Here is a 14,241-nt window from a genome sequence, read left to right on the forward strand (position 1 = left end):
AGAGGTGGCTGCATGCCAGTGACAGGGGAAGCGATCCCTGGACACACAGCTTGCAGAGTGCTCTGGCAACTTTCGGCGGGGAGGTCTCTCTGACTTTCTAGGCCCTTGCATGGGCCCCGTCACCATGGAAGGATCTTAAGATACAGGTTGCTCTGGTGTTAGAGAAATGTAAAACGGGAAGGTTATCAGACCGTTGGGAACTAGCAACTCTGATTGTATTGCCATACTCCCTCGGGGGTCCTGAGTCCTGGATTGGGGCCCCCGCGTGCTAGGCGCTGCACAAACACATCACCAGGAGACAGCACCTGCCCTGAAGAGCTGACCGTGGGGCAGATGCAGCCGGCAGATGAGGAAACCGAAGGGTAGAATGAAATGATTCTGGGCAGCGTGAGCGCCTTAGAACCGTTTACTGTCAAAAAAAACGCAGTCTCGTTGAAATCCAAACATTTTGCCACAAAAATCTTCCAACAGGAAAAAGTCAAACCGGATCGTGTCCGCTTTCTCGGGGCAGTAAAAACGTTTTGTGGCAACGTGAGATCCCTCCGCTTCCTTCCCCTTCAACCTCTGAATAGAGCAGCTGGAATATTCCACTCACATGGGTATGACGACATAGGACGGATTGTATTTAATAGTCTTTTAGAAGGGGCCGATGTTCTCGAAGCAAAGCGTTTCCACCTAATCGAAACAAAGAGAAGCAATCGCCCCCCTGTCAAAAGGATTCGGGGTTTTCGTTCTGCAGGAAACTGAAAATTTCAGCTTTGGGGTGGGAAAAAATTCTCCGCAGAACAGAAATTTCGGTTTCCGACCAGCTCCCATTCTAATTTAGTCAAACTGGCACTGGCGAGCCTATCCTATTCCGCTCTGTCCTATTCTAACTAGCTCTGGTGAGTCTGTTCTAACGAGTGCTGGTGATTCGATTTCATTCTATTCTGATCTTACCCCACCTTCATCACCACCTCTGGGCACGTCTCAATCAGACACTAAGCGACATGGCCAACATCTGTCCCAGCACGTTCATTCTCTCTCCCGCCTGTGCTGGGGAAAGGTTTGTTGTGGTAGGGTTGGCTGTTTTGGAGTGTTTTGTTTCAGTGCTGGTGCTGTTCTGTGTCCCTATCAGAGCAGGCCGGCCAGCAGGGGCTACCAGCTCTAGGAGTGGAAGGGGGAAGGTTTGGGGTGGGGGTTAGTTCTGGTGGGTGTTCGGTCCAGGTTTCCATGCCCAGGGGGAGTGCTGGGTCAGTACTGTGGCAGAAGGGGGGATCTGTGGGAGGGCAGTGGGGGGCTCTGCAGAGGTCTCTGCTCCCATGTATGGGAGTTGGGTTGGGAGACAATACAATGGGACGTAAAATTTAGTAAGTGAATGATGATGGTGCATATCAGTGACTGACTGTCACGGAGTATTGGGGGACTCAGGGCCCTGCACCCCCGGCTTCCTGCGATTCACCATGACTCTCAGCCAGCCAGTAAAGCAGAAGGTTTATTTGGATGACAGGAATACAGTCCAAGACAGGTCTTGCAGGCACAGACAACAGGGACCCCCTCAGTTAGGTCCATCTTGGGGTCCCCGGGCATCCCAGCCCAGCCCCCCTTGGGAGGTCAGAGCCATCTCTGCCCCCCAGCCCTCTCTCCCTGCCTGCTTCCAGCACTCTCCTTTAGCGACCCCTCCCACAGCCTTTGTTCAGTTTCCCGGGCTAAGGAGTCGCCTCGCCTTCAACCCCTTCCTGGGTTCTCATGTTACACACTCAGGTATGCGCCCTCGGGCGCCCTCGGGCAGATCCCCTCCTGCAATGCAGACTATCCCAGCACACTCCCCTGTCAGCATTCACAGACCACCGTGAGAACAGGCCCAGTTCGTCACACTGACCCCAGTTGGGATCTGGCCCATTGACTCCAATGGAGCGACGGCCCATTGACCCCAGCTGGGATCTGGCCCATTGACTCCAATGGAGCGACGGCCCATTGAACCCAGCTGGGATCTGGCCCATTGACTCCAATGGAGCGACGGCCCATTGACCCCAGCTAGGATCTGGCCCTCAGTCTCTTCTAACTGCTCTGGCCTGGTTCTGTGCTGCCTCAGCCCATCAGTGAGGGGCAAAATTCTACTCCTGGGCGCGTCAGCCTGGTCCTTAGTCCTCAGGATGGAGCTGCCTTCACTAACGCTGCCAGCAATAAAGAGATTCCCTCTGGCTGGAGGGGAGGAGGCAGGCGGTGGGTCTGAGAGCTGCTTAGATACGTCAGCAGTAGATAGATAGACGGGGTGTAGGGAGACAGAGACGTAGACAGGGTGTATAAGGATCAACAGACAGAGACATAGACAGGGTGTAGGGAGACAGAGACATAGACGGGGTGTAGGGAGACAGAGACAGAGATGGGGTGTATAGGGATCAGTAGACAGACGTAGACAGGGTGTAGACGGGGTGTATGGAGACAGAGACATAGACAGGGTGTATAAGGATCAACAGACAGAGACATAGACGGGGTGTAGGGAGACAGAGACATAGACGGGGTGTAGGGAGACAGAGACATAGACGGGTGTATAGGGATCAGTAGACAGAGATGTAGACGGGGTGCATGGAGACAGAGACGTAGACGGGGTGTATGGAGACAGAGACATAGGTGGGTGTATAGGGATCAGTAGACAGAGATGTAGACGGGGTGTAGGGAGACAGAGATGTAGACGGGGTGTAGGGAGACAGAGACGTAGACGGGGTGTAGGGAGACAGAGACGTAGACGGGGTGTAGGGAGACAGAGACATAGGTGGATGTATAGGGATCAGTAGACAGAGACATAGACGGGGTGTATGGAGACAGAGACATAGGTGGATGTATAGGGATCAGTAGACAGAGATGCAGACGGGGTGCATGGAGACAGAGATGCAGACGGGGTGTATGGAGACACATACATAGGTGGGGTGTAAGGCAATAGGTAGATAGATGCCGTGTCAGGCACGGGGGAGATTTCTGGAGCTCTGTTGTATCTCCCCGTCGCACTGAAGGAGGTCTCTGCAGAGAAGGACCCAGCAGCGCCTGGAGCCTGGTCCAGTCCTGCTCCACCCCCCTGCCCGACAGGATGGGGCTTCCCAAGGGCTCTGGGAGGGACGGGGATGGGACGTGGCTCCGTCTCTCCCTCCCCAGAGCTGTTTTTAGCCGTGCGCGCCCGAGCAGAAAGGGCTCTTTATGTGCCCCCGGCTGGACAGCCAGATGTCATTCCAGCGACACCTCCTGCATGAAAACAAGGCTGCTGGGAGAAGGTCACCGGACTGCAGCGCACAGATCTACAGACCCCCCCACACACAAGCGATTTCATCAGGGAACGGAGGAGGAGGAGTGTCACACTGGCACTAGGGGCTGGACTGAGGCCTCTGGAGACGGAGGGACCCTGCGTGTGTCCCCCAAGCAGGTACAGCCCTGTGAGTACCCCCCACCATGTGACACAGCCATACCCTGGGCAGGGGAGTTCGGTCCCCAGGGCCCATCCCAGTTGGCAGTGGGAGGGGCTGTTCCAGACTGGTCATACCTTGGACGGGTTCAAGTGAGATGTCTGGGAAGCCCCGCAGCCCAGGAAAAGACCTTTCTTGATGGAGTCAGAAACTGGCTCCCAGAGCCCCAAAATCCGACATTGGAAGGGGCTTCCTGACAACACGGCATGGAGACGAGGGGGTGACGGCACCGGCCTAGGCCCCAGGAGACTGGGGTTCAGTTCCCAGCTCTGTGACAGACTCCCTGGGTGACCTCAGCTAGTCATTTCTCCGCCCTCGGCCTCAGTTTCCCTTCCCAAGCTCTGTCTGTTTAGACTGTGAGCTCTTTGGGGAGCAGATTGTCTCTCGCTGGGTCTGTGCAGCACCCGGCGCGACGGGGCCCTGATCTTGCTCGGAGTCTGCGCAACGCCCGGCGCGACGGGGCCCTGATCTCGGCCGGGGTCTGCGCAGCGCCCGGCGTGATCGGGCCCTGATCTCGGTTGGGATCTGTGCAGCGCCTAGCACAGGCTCCGGGAGGAGAGAGCGTCTCTGACTCCAGGCCTGCCAACACCATGTCCCAGCCCCAGGCTAGGACAGGGGGGAGGTGACAGTCAGAGGATTTTTTGTAGATCTGCAGCAAATCCCCAAGCAGGAACCGGCATCCTGGAAGGCTGGTGACAAAAGGACCCCACCCGCTTTATGGCTGGGGCGTGAGCAGGCTGGAGAGCAGTGGGTGCTCCCCAGGCAGCAGGAGACCTGGGGTGGGGCAGGGAGAAGTGGCCTCAGCCCAGCGCCCCCTGCTGTTCTGCAATGACTTTGCTCTGCCAAAGCCCCCCTGCAGCCCCTGGTGTAGCTTCGAGCAGGGCACGGCGGGTGCTCCATGTGGCCCCCAAGGGGCCATCAGCCAGCTGGGGATTGCTGGAGCACAGCGCAGGCTGGTCACCCCCCACCCTGAGATGCGCTACCGTACCTTAGAATGACTCTGTGTGTGTGTGTGTTTGTGTGGAGGGGTGGGCGCAGGGGCTGGGGCTCCATGCCAAGTGGGGACAGTGAAGTCTAGTGGGGAGAGCATTGGACGAGGATTCAGGACACCTGGCTTCTGTTCTCTGCCACTGACCTGCTGCATGGGTCCTTGCCCTTCTCTGGGCCTCATTTTCTCCTCCTGCCCTTTGGCTATTTAGACTGCAGGCTCTTTAGGGAAGGGGCCATCTCTCATTCTGTCTGTGCAGCGCCCGGCGCGACGAGGCCCTAATCTCGCTCGCTGTGAGTCTGGGCAGTGCCCGGCCCGACGGGGCCCTGATCTCAGTCACTGTGAGTCTGTGCAGTGCCCGGCGCGACGGGGCCCTGATCTCGCTCGCTGTGTGTCTATGCAGCGCCTGGCGCAACGAGGCGCTGATCTCAGTCATTGTGTGTCTGTGCAGCGCCTAGCGAGACGGGGCCCTGATCTCGGTCACTGTGAGTCTGGGCAGTGCCCGGCCCGACGGGGCCCTGATCTCAGTCACTGTTTGTCTGGGCAGCGCCTGGCGTGGTGGGGCCCTGATCTCGGTCGCTGTGTGTCTGGGGCCCTGATCTCACCAGGGGCCTGCAGTCTCCACTATAATAATGTGAGTCCAGTTTATAGCCCCTTTGTGGTGCACACGGGGGAATCTGACCAGCGACAGCCATGAGGGCTCTGGGATCCCCCCACCCCCTCTGCTGCGGCTGTGGGAGGATCTGTACGAAAGGAATAAAGTTGCCATTTGGATCCCGTTTTTGGGGACAGTTCAAAACAGCTCAGCCAGGCCAAGTGATTCTAAAATTATCGGCCGGAGGCACGACCTGACTTCACCCCCCATTTCCATCCAAACCAAGGAACACTCCTGGTCCGTGTGATTAGCCCCGCTCAGCAAAGCGGCGTTTATTCCCAGCCCGCCGGGGCTCACCACAGCCCTGCGCCGGGCCCGCAAATAAACCCGTCGGCTTCAGCCCTGGGCCGCGCTGCCCCCTGGAAACACAGGCAGCTGTCCTGCTGGGGCGGGGAGCAGGGCAGGGCAGGGAGAAGGGGAGACGCCCGGCCGGAGAGAGGGTGGAAAGGAAAACAAGTGACAGCCGGGAATGGAAAAGTACAGGGGCGCCGTGAGCCTGGCTGGGGAGGCGCAGGGAGACACACGCCGAGACACTGGCACATGCTCCCACACGCACAGCCCCACCCACAGGCCCCCCCGGTGACGCCCCCCTCAGCCCAGACCCTTTCGGTCGGTAGCACAACTCTTCTAAGTGCCCCGCAGTCCACACACGCGCACACACAGGTCCATGCACACAAAGACACACACACGTGCGCATGCACATGCATGCATACACACGAATACACATGTGCGTGCACGCAAACACACACGCATGTCCACAAATGTGCACACGTACATGCACACACACACGCAGACACACACACGTGCCCACACACGCACACAAACACAGGCACACACACGCAGACACTCACACACACAGCCTGCAGCTTATCTCGCCATAAAGAAGCTATCACCTATTCTCCTGGGGATCAGGGTCGGGGAAGGGGGCAGGAGGCCTATGGGGGGTAGAAAGGGGGAGGGGACAGGATGACTGGGGGGCAGGAAGGGGGAAGGGACAGGGTGACTATGAGGGGGTCAGGAGCAGGGCATTCAACGTCTTAGACCCCAGGTTCGAATCCTGCCCGTGTCAGCAGTCAGAGATGCCCCTGCCTGGTCTGAGGCCAGGGGATGCTCCCAGCCCCCACCCCACCCCACCCCACCCCACCCCCGCCACTCCGCTTGCCCAGCATGAGGACTGAGACGGCCCCCACTCTCCACATCTCCCCAGAGGGAAGCCGGGGGGTGGGAGGCGGAGGGCTGGGGCTGTGAACCCAACACCAGCCTCCGATGAGGAACCACCAGAATGAAAATGCCCCTTCCCAGCCACGTCACCCTCTCCCTAGCCACCAGGATGCCCCACATCCGGCTTCATGCCTTGGGGCTCACTGGGCCGTGGAGGCCGATCCCCGGGGCCCCGGGCCCAGCCCTGCAGGGCTTTCCCGTCATCCCTGTTTGCTTTGCTGCGAAGATTTCCTCCCATGCCTGCGCGAGTGCAAACAACGGATCCTGGGGAACGCCCGGCTACCCGGACACACCTGAGTCAGCCCAGCCCGTGCGGCCCCGGCCGTGTGAAACCGGACCCGCCCCAGGCCAGCGCTGCAGGGCGGGGCCGGGATCCCAGACGGGCTCTGACCTTTCACCCCCGGGTTTGGGGCCCCGAAGCACAGGGAGCCCACCCCAGCTGGGCTTCGCTGGAGGATTTGCTGCTCAGGAACAACTGGACAGGCAGACCCACACATGTACAGAGACACGTACAAAACATGCAGACACACACAGAGACATGTACAAAACACGCAGACACACATGCAGGGTCACAGCTGCACACACGTGCAGAGACACACGCATGCAGACACGGATACACAGACGTGTGTGCGTACACACCCACCCACACAATGCGGTCCCCCGAGTGACACTGCCTAGCTGTCCCGCAGCCCCGGGGCGATGCTCGGGGGGTTACCCCCAAACCCCAGCGGATTGTGCCCCAAGGGGCCAGCCGTGCTTGGAGGGGCGTGACAGAGCAGCAGTAGCGGGGGCAGCCCAGCACCCCCACTATCCGTGCAGCCGTCCTGGATCAAGTGAGTTTCCCTTCGGCGGTGGCGGGCGGGGGGCGCAGCCCGGCCATGGGCAGAGGCGACGTGGAATACCTGCCGGCGGTTATAAATAACCGACAGGACGGCCCGGCAGCCGGCTCCGCTGAGACTACAATGGCCCCTTTGAGGCTCCCAGCCCAGTGCCTCCGTCACGGCCACCCCAGCCCCGTCACTGCCCAGCCGACACCTCCTCCGAACGTAGCCTGGTTCAAAGGCCTCCGGGGCTGGCCAGAAACGGCTCCCCCCATGCGTTCTCCTCTTCCTCCCATCTCTCTATCTCCGCTCTCCCCTCCAGCCTCCAAACACCAGTCCAGCCGCCACAGCCTTCCCCTCAAACTGGGCCAGAGCCAACCCTCAGTGCCCCCCTCCTGCCTGCGCCCCCTTTCCGTCAGTGGGACCTCGCCTTGCTCAGAGGGGAAGGCTGGAAGGGTCGACTGCTAGACACAGCCGGACTCCATAAACTAGAGCCACAATCCTTGCTAGTTACCTTCTCTCTATTCCATGAGCAGCTACAGTCCCCAGGTGAGACCAGGCCCCCCGCACAAACGGGTTACTGTGTTTGTGCAGCGCCTGACACAGGCATAGGGTAACTGATATCAGGGCCCCGTCCGGCCGGGTGCTGCCCAGACACACAGTGACCAAGACCGGGGCCCCGTCGGGCCAGGCGTTGCCCAGACGCACGGTGGCCGAGATCGGGGCCCCGTCGGGCCGGGCGCTGCCAGACGCACAGTGACTGAGATCAGGGCCCCGTCGGGCCGGGTGCTGCCCAGACGCACAGTGGCCGAAATCAGGGCCCAGTCGCGCCGGGCGCTGCCCAGACACACAGCTAGAGACAGCCCTGCCCTGAAAGGCTCACAGTCTGAGCAGACAAGATAGATTATTGCACCCATTTTACAGCTGGGAAGCCGAGCTCATTTGCCCAAGATCCCACAGGGTGTCAGTGACACACCCAGAAACTGAACCCCGGTTTCTTATACCCCAGCCCAATGCTGTGCCACACTGTCTGGGCCTCTCTCTGCTCCCCGTGTATCTCCAATAGGCATTACTTGTGAACCGCGGCCAGTGCACGGGAGGCCTCACCCGTCAGAGGCGCCAAACATCCACAATTCCAGCTGAAGCCAAGAGGTGCCCAGCACCCCTGAGAGTGCGCCCCTCCCCCAGTTGGGTCCCCAATATCTGAGGACACTAGTGGAACAGACTGGCCTGTGTTCTTGCGAGGTGCCTCCCAACTGCCTGGGGCTCCGAGCCAGGGCCATGACCCTCAGCCTGGCTACCATAGAGGAGATGGGGAATTGGCATGGGCACAGAGAAACGGGGCGTGGGTGGGGATCACAGCACCCCCTAGTCCCTGCCATGGGCACTGAGAAACGGGACGTGAGTGGGTGATGGAGCACAGCGCCCCCTAGCCCCTGCCATGGGCACTGAGAAACGGGGCGTGGGTGGGTGACGGAGCACAGCGCCCCCTAGCCCCTGCCATGGGCACTGAGAAACGGGGCGTGGGTGGGTGACGGAGCACAGCGCCCCCTAGCCCCTGCCATGGGCACTGAGAAACGGGGCGTGGGTGGGTGACGGAGCACAGCGCCCCCTAGCCCCTGCCATGGGCACTGAGAAATGGAGCGTGGGTGGGTGACGGAGCACAGCGCCCCCTAGCAGCCTGCTGGGGAGCTGCTCCATGTCTCACGCCCCACTACGAAAACTAAACGACTAAATCTTTCCAGTCTCCTCGGCTCCATCCTTCCCAGGAAGCGGCCGTCGCACTCGGCTCGGCAGCCGCGGGCCCCGCGTGAGGCCAGGCGTTGGGCCGCCCCTGGGCATGCCACGGGCCACTGGGCCAGCTCAGCTCCTGCAGACGGGGCCACGGGCGGGTGTGAAAAAAGCACCTGACCGGCCCTTCTGCCGGGCGAAGCGCTGGGAAGCTGCCGATCCTGCCTTCCTCACATCCTCACGCGGCTTCCCTGAAAACATCCGTCCCCCGGCCCGGCTGCTGGGAGCAGTTTTATATATATCCATACATTCTTAAATCAACACGGGCCCTGTGTGTTTTCCAGGCAGCCAGAGCTGGGCGAGGCGGGCAGGCCGGCTCCGAACACACGGGCCTTTGTCTCCGGCAAGGTGGGCCGGGTGCGGGCACGGCAGCGAGTATAAAGATGCTCCTGTCAGAGCTGCCAGTTTCCTTCCAAGGTGTGAGACAGCGGGACACTGAGACAGGCAGAGGCCGGGGGAGGAAAGGGGGGGAAAAGAAGGGAGCAGTTGATTCCAGGGAGGTGGGTTTCCAAGCCTGGGGGCGGGGGGAGTTAAACTTGCCGTGTTTTGATTCAATGGACCTTTCACGCGTGATGGAATTAGCTCCTTCCGCTCAGTCGGGGGAAGGCGGCCCCAAAGGGCCCTGGCACCCCCAGCCGTGCCAGGGCAGGGTTTGGGGACAGCCCACCACCCAGCCCCGTGGCACAGCCCAGCCCCTGAGCTGGCTGGCTGGGGGCAGGAAGAGTCAGGGGGGAAGGCTAAATATCTCAACCAGTTCTCAGTCTGACCCTTCGCCCGTCCTCCTGCGGCTCGTAGCTCTTAGAGGCAGGGAGCCTCTGTTCTGTGTTTGTACAGCACCGAGCGCGGTGTGGGGAGGGCGGTGCTGGGCCATACCTGTGATCACAAAAAAGGGCTGGGGAGAGGGACGCAGGCCCTGCCAGAGTGGATCCAGTCTCTGACAGCGGCCTGCGGGGAGGGAAGCTGCCCCGCAATCTCCATCCTAGGTCTTTTCCTAATGATCCATCTGAAGACAGGCTTGAACTCCCCAGCCTGGGGGTGAACAGGGGAGGAAGAAGGTGGTGGGCGCCTCCCAGCAGTTCGGCGACCCTAGCCTGCCCGTGGGTGCTGGCAACGCCCCCAGCCAGAGCTAACCGCAGCAGGGTTAATGGTTAACCGGCAGCCGGGGAGCATGAGCCGGGCTGGAGCCGCCTCGCCCTGCGGAGGGTGATGGGAGAGGAGCAGCTGTTTGCCTCCAGCGAGCGCCGGCCCCCCCTCCATCGCCCCGCGGGGCCATCGCTCGGGCACACAAGCTGGGGACAGGGGAGGATGGCCAGTCCCCGGGAGCTGGGCACAGGAGCTAACTGGGTAGGGAAACAGCCCCTTTGGCAAACATGCCCCAGGATGGGAGGGCCCGAGGAGCCCCCAAAGCCCCCCACACTTGTGGAGCCGGTTTCACCTCCCAGTCAGGGACAGGTCAGGGCATTGGCTCAGGAGTGTTGGGTAGAAACCCAGCCAGCGCCCGGGGTTCATTGGCTTATGGGGTGGCCATTGTGTTTTGGGAAAGCCAATTAACACCCATGATTCCTTCGGTCCTGAAGCAGCCATTTTGTTTTAGGACACCCGTCAGCTCCCATGATTCCTTGCCTCATGGGGCAGCCATTTTGTTTTGGGCAACCCAATCAACTCCCATGATTCCTTGGCTCCTGGGGTGGCCATATTTTTGGGGGGGGAAACCCAGTCAACCCCCATGATTCCTTGGCTCGTGAAGCAGCCATTGTATGTTGAGGCGCCCAGTCGGCGCCTGTACTTCTTGGCTTGTGAAGTGGCCATTTTGTTTTCAAACCTCAGACATTTCCCATGAGCCCTTGGCCTGTGCGGCAGCCATCTTATCCTTCCCCTGCTGCCCTCCTAGGATCACATGGGTGATCATTTCGTTACCAACGCTGCTGTGTGGTGACGGGGGGCAGGGCCTGATTTGGGGGCCGCTAGGACAGGCCTGAGACACCTTGGTAAAAAGTGGTGGGCACGTGGGGGTGACCCTGGCTGTGTCCCATACAGGAGCCTGGGCTGCAAGGGGCCATGAAAAGGGACCTTGGTCGAGCCCTAAATTCACCAGGGCCACAACAGGGGCTGCACCTTCCCCCAGGAGCAGCGCCAGCCCCATGCCTCCAGCCCTGCCGTGGGATGGCCCCCTTTGCCGCAGGGAGCTCCCCGCCTGCTATCAACCCTTTTATATCAGCAGCTGCTGTTTGCTCAGGGGGCGGATCCCCGGCTTCAATTAGCTCCCGGGAGCAGGATCCGGCCACCGCCACAGCAAAACCAGCCCGGGCAGGGCCCGCCGATGGGTGTGGGCTGCAGAGTCCCGGTGCCCAGCAACCAAGCAATGATCTGGGGGCCCCGGGCTGGGGCTGCGCCCTGCGACCCATCTCCCCGGGCCCCTGCTGGAGATCTGGGGGGAGCCCAGCACACGGAGAGCTTTGCAGGGGGTGGCGTAGGAGCCCTTCCCTCCCGCGAGGAGGCTGCATCCTGCTGTGCCCGTCACATCCCTCCCCGCACCCCCACAAGCCCAGCCTCTCCATAAACACCTCGGAGACATTTACAAGCTGTTTGCCCAGGGCTTTTATAGGCGGTCATTATGCCGTAAAGGGCCAGGGTGCTGCAGACAGGAGCTGCCCATCACTACCTGCTCTCGGGCACCAGCCCTTCCCTGCAGGAGCACTGCCCACAGCCAGCCAGGCTGCTACACGGCGTGGGCATGGCAGAGGGGCTGCAAGTGTGAATTCTGGCACTAGTGCCCACGTGTGTCAGGCATCTGGCAGCTAACTAGCCCCTGGACCCCACGCCAAAGGCAGCTGCATCTCAGCGCCAGGTGAGGGGTCCCTGTATAAACAGTCCCCACGCCCCACCCCAGAGGTGGCTGCATCTCGGCGCCAGGCGAGGGGTCCCTGTATAAACAGCCTCCATGCCCCACCCCAGAGGTGGCTGCATCTTGGCGCCAGGCGAGGGGTCCCTGTATAAACAGCCTCCATGCCCCACCCCAGAGGTGGCTGCATCTCGGCGCCAGGCGAGGGGTCCCTGTATAAACAGTCCCCACGCCCCACCCCAGAGGCAGCCGCATCCCATTGCAGGAGAGAGCATTCCCTGTAAATGTATAGTTGTCATTTCAAGAGGCAGTCGGAGGCTTTCTGTAAATAATAATAATAAATAAATAGTTGACTTTAATGTGATGCTTTCCATCTTCAGTGAGACATTAACACGCCCTTCCGGCTCCCCTGGGATCCTTGTGAGTATTTCACAGGGAGGGGGGTTGAGGCCCAGTCTGGGGAAGTGACCTTCCCACAGTCACAGCAAGGTGGAGCTGGCATTAGAACCCAGGTGTCCTGACTCCCAGCTCTAACCACTACATCCCACTCCCCTCCCAGACCTGGGAATAGAACCCAGGAGTCCTGATTCCCAGCCTCCACTGCTCTAACCACTAGACACCACACGCCTCCCGGAGTTGGGGATAGAACCCAGAAGTCCTGATTCCCACCCCCCATGCTCTAACCACTAGACAGGGTGCTGCCCTCTCTCCTGCTGCTCGTTCTGAGCTCTCTGTGTTGGAAAGGTGATTTCCCCAGCGACTCCCCCATGTGATCGGATTGGCAGGAACCCTCCCCCCCGCTTACCCTGCCCCCACTGCTATGAGTGCACCTGCCCCCCCGTCCATCATGTGCTTCCCCCCAGCCAGGCTGTTGTTTCCAGGCAGAGACGCAGAAGCCCCGTTCCTTTGCGAGAGCCGGCTGGGACCGCTCTGCGCCTGGCCCGCAGCCTCCCCCCGCCCCGAGCCAGCACACCTGGAGCAAAGGTTAGTGAGCGGGAGAGGCCCTGCCCTTCCCTCACTCCGGCCAGACCAAACAGTGAAGGCTGAATCCCTGCCCAGCTCCGCCCGAGCGCCGGCACCGCCACAATGGCACTGAGCACTGAGCGGGCGCTGCTCAGCCCTGCACTGTGTGGGCAGGCCCCATTATCCCACCATCACAGATGGGGAAACTGAGGCACGGAGCGGTTTGTTTGTTTTTTAAGACAAAAACTGCCCCCCCCCTTGTGTTTGGGTGTCACTTTATTCTGGGGGCTCCCCCGCGGTGGGAGGGGGAGTGGCTGCTCAGTGCTGTTGAACACCCTGAATGCCAGTGGGTGCCATGGGCACTCAGCACCCTGGCCCACCCAGGGTGGCAATCTGGGCTCCTTTCAGGGGCTGCGGCACCACCCACATCTCAACCGGAGTTCTATTCCCAGCACCTCCCCTCCCCGCTGGGGTGAGCCACCTTCCCCCGTGCCTCAGTTTCCCCATCTGTACAATGGGGCCAGCTATGGATGGAAAGCCCTGTTCCTGCCAGGGAGCTAGCGTGAGTTGGGAGCAGGAGCCAACTCGTTAGCCACAGGGCTGTTGCCCCTTAGGCCGAGCAGGGAGCCGACATGCCAGGGGAGAAGCCGAGGGGTGAGTTGTTTATTTCCAGAAATAGCGACGGGGCCCTGGTTCTCTGGCCGGCGGGCGGCATGCACAGCGTCCAGCTGGGTGTGGAGCTCGGATGCCTGTCTGTCTCTGAGCCCCCGCCCCATTTGCTTCTCCTTCTAGGCTCTTGCGGTCGGACCCCCAAGCCAAACTGCCTCCTGCCGCTGAACGCCTGGGCCCTCCCGTTCTCTGGTTACTTAACTCGCAGGTTTTAACGCACCAGCCCCTGAGACACACGGTCTGGACCTCCCTGGAGCTGGACACACTTATATAACGCACCCAGTTGCAATCAGCCGGTGTAAGACCCCCTTCCGGGTCTGGAACGCCACAGTCCGACGCAGTTCTCCAGTCCTCCGGGGAGACTTCCAGGAAAATCAAGTCAGATGAGGCCTGACTAATGAATAGGGCAGAACAAGCACAGAGGGGGGCCCCCTTGGGGCTTTGTGAGCCACCCTAAAGATTAAAAAAACCAACAACCCAGGGTACGATCTCCGTTTTGTTTCCCAGGACAGGTCCCCTTGAGAGGTCGGGGACACAGGTTCCCGGCTGCTCATGGCCAGGTGTTAGCTTATCGGGTGTTTATTTCCCCCTGCCCCGAGGGGTCGGATCTCTCTGCTCAGGACGCTGGCGGAAGATTTAGCCCAAGGATGTTGGATGCCCCCGTGCGCTCGGTCCCTCGCGCTGAGCAGTGAGGACGCAACACAACCGCGGCCTGGGCATGCGGGTGCTGGGGAACACGAGGGAATCAGGAAAGCACCTCCCCCCAAGGAGAAGATTGACTGCGTCTTGTCGTTACAAAGACCACCCAGGGGCATGGAAAACACTCCTCCGACCTAGGAGAGAAGTGGAGTCTA

General features: G+C 60.6%; 1 long non-coding RNA gene across 1 annotated transcript; it reads left to right on the forward strand.

The window, feature by feature from the left end:
• The first annotated feature begins 12,653 nt into the window (after positions 1 to 12,653).
• Positions 12,654 to 13,868, forward strand: LOC128826453 (uncharacterized). Its single transcript, XR_008442846.1, has 2 exons — positions 12,654 to 12,739; positions 13,511 to 13,868. It is a non-coding gene; the product is annotated as an uncharacterized LOC128826453 (long non-coding RNA).
• Positions 13,869 to 14,241: the final 373 nt, after the last annotated feature.

This window comes from Malaclemys terrapin, chromosome 20, assembly GCF_027887155.1.
Source record: "Malaclemys terrapin pileata isolate rMalTer1 chromosome 20, rMalTer1.hap1, whole genome shotgun sequence".
NCBI classification, from domain to species: Eukaryota; Metazoa; Chordata; order Testudines; family Emydidae; genus Malaclemys; species Malaclemys terrapin.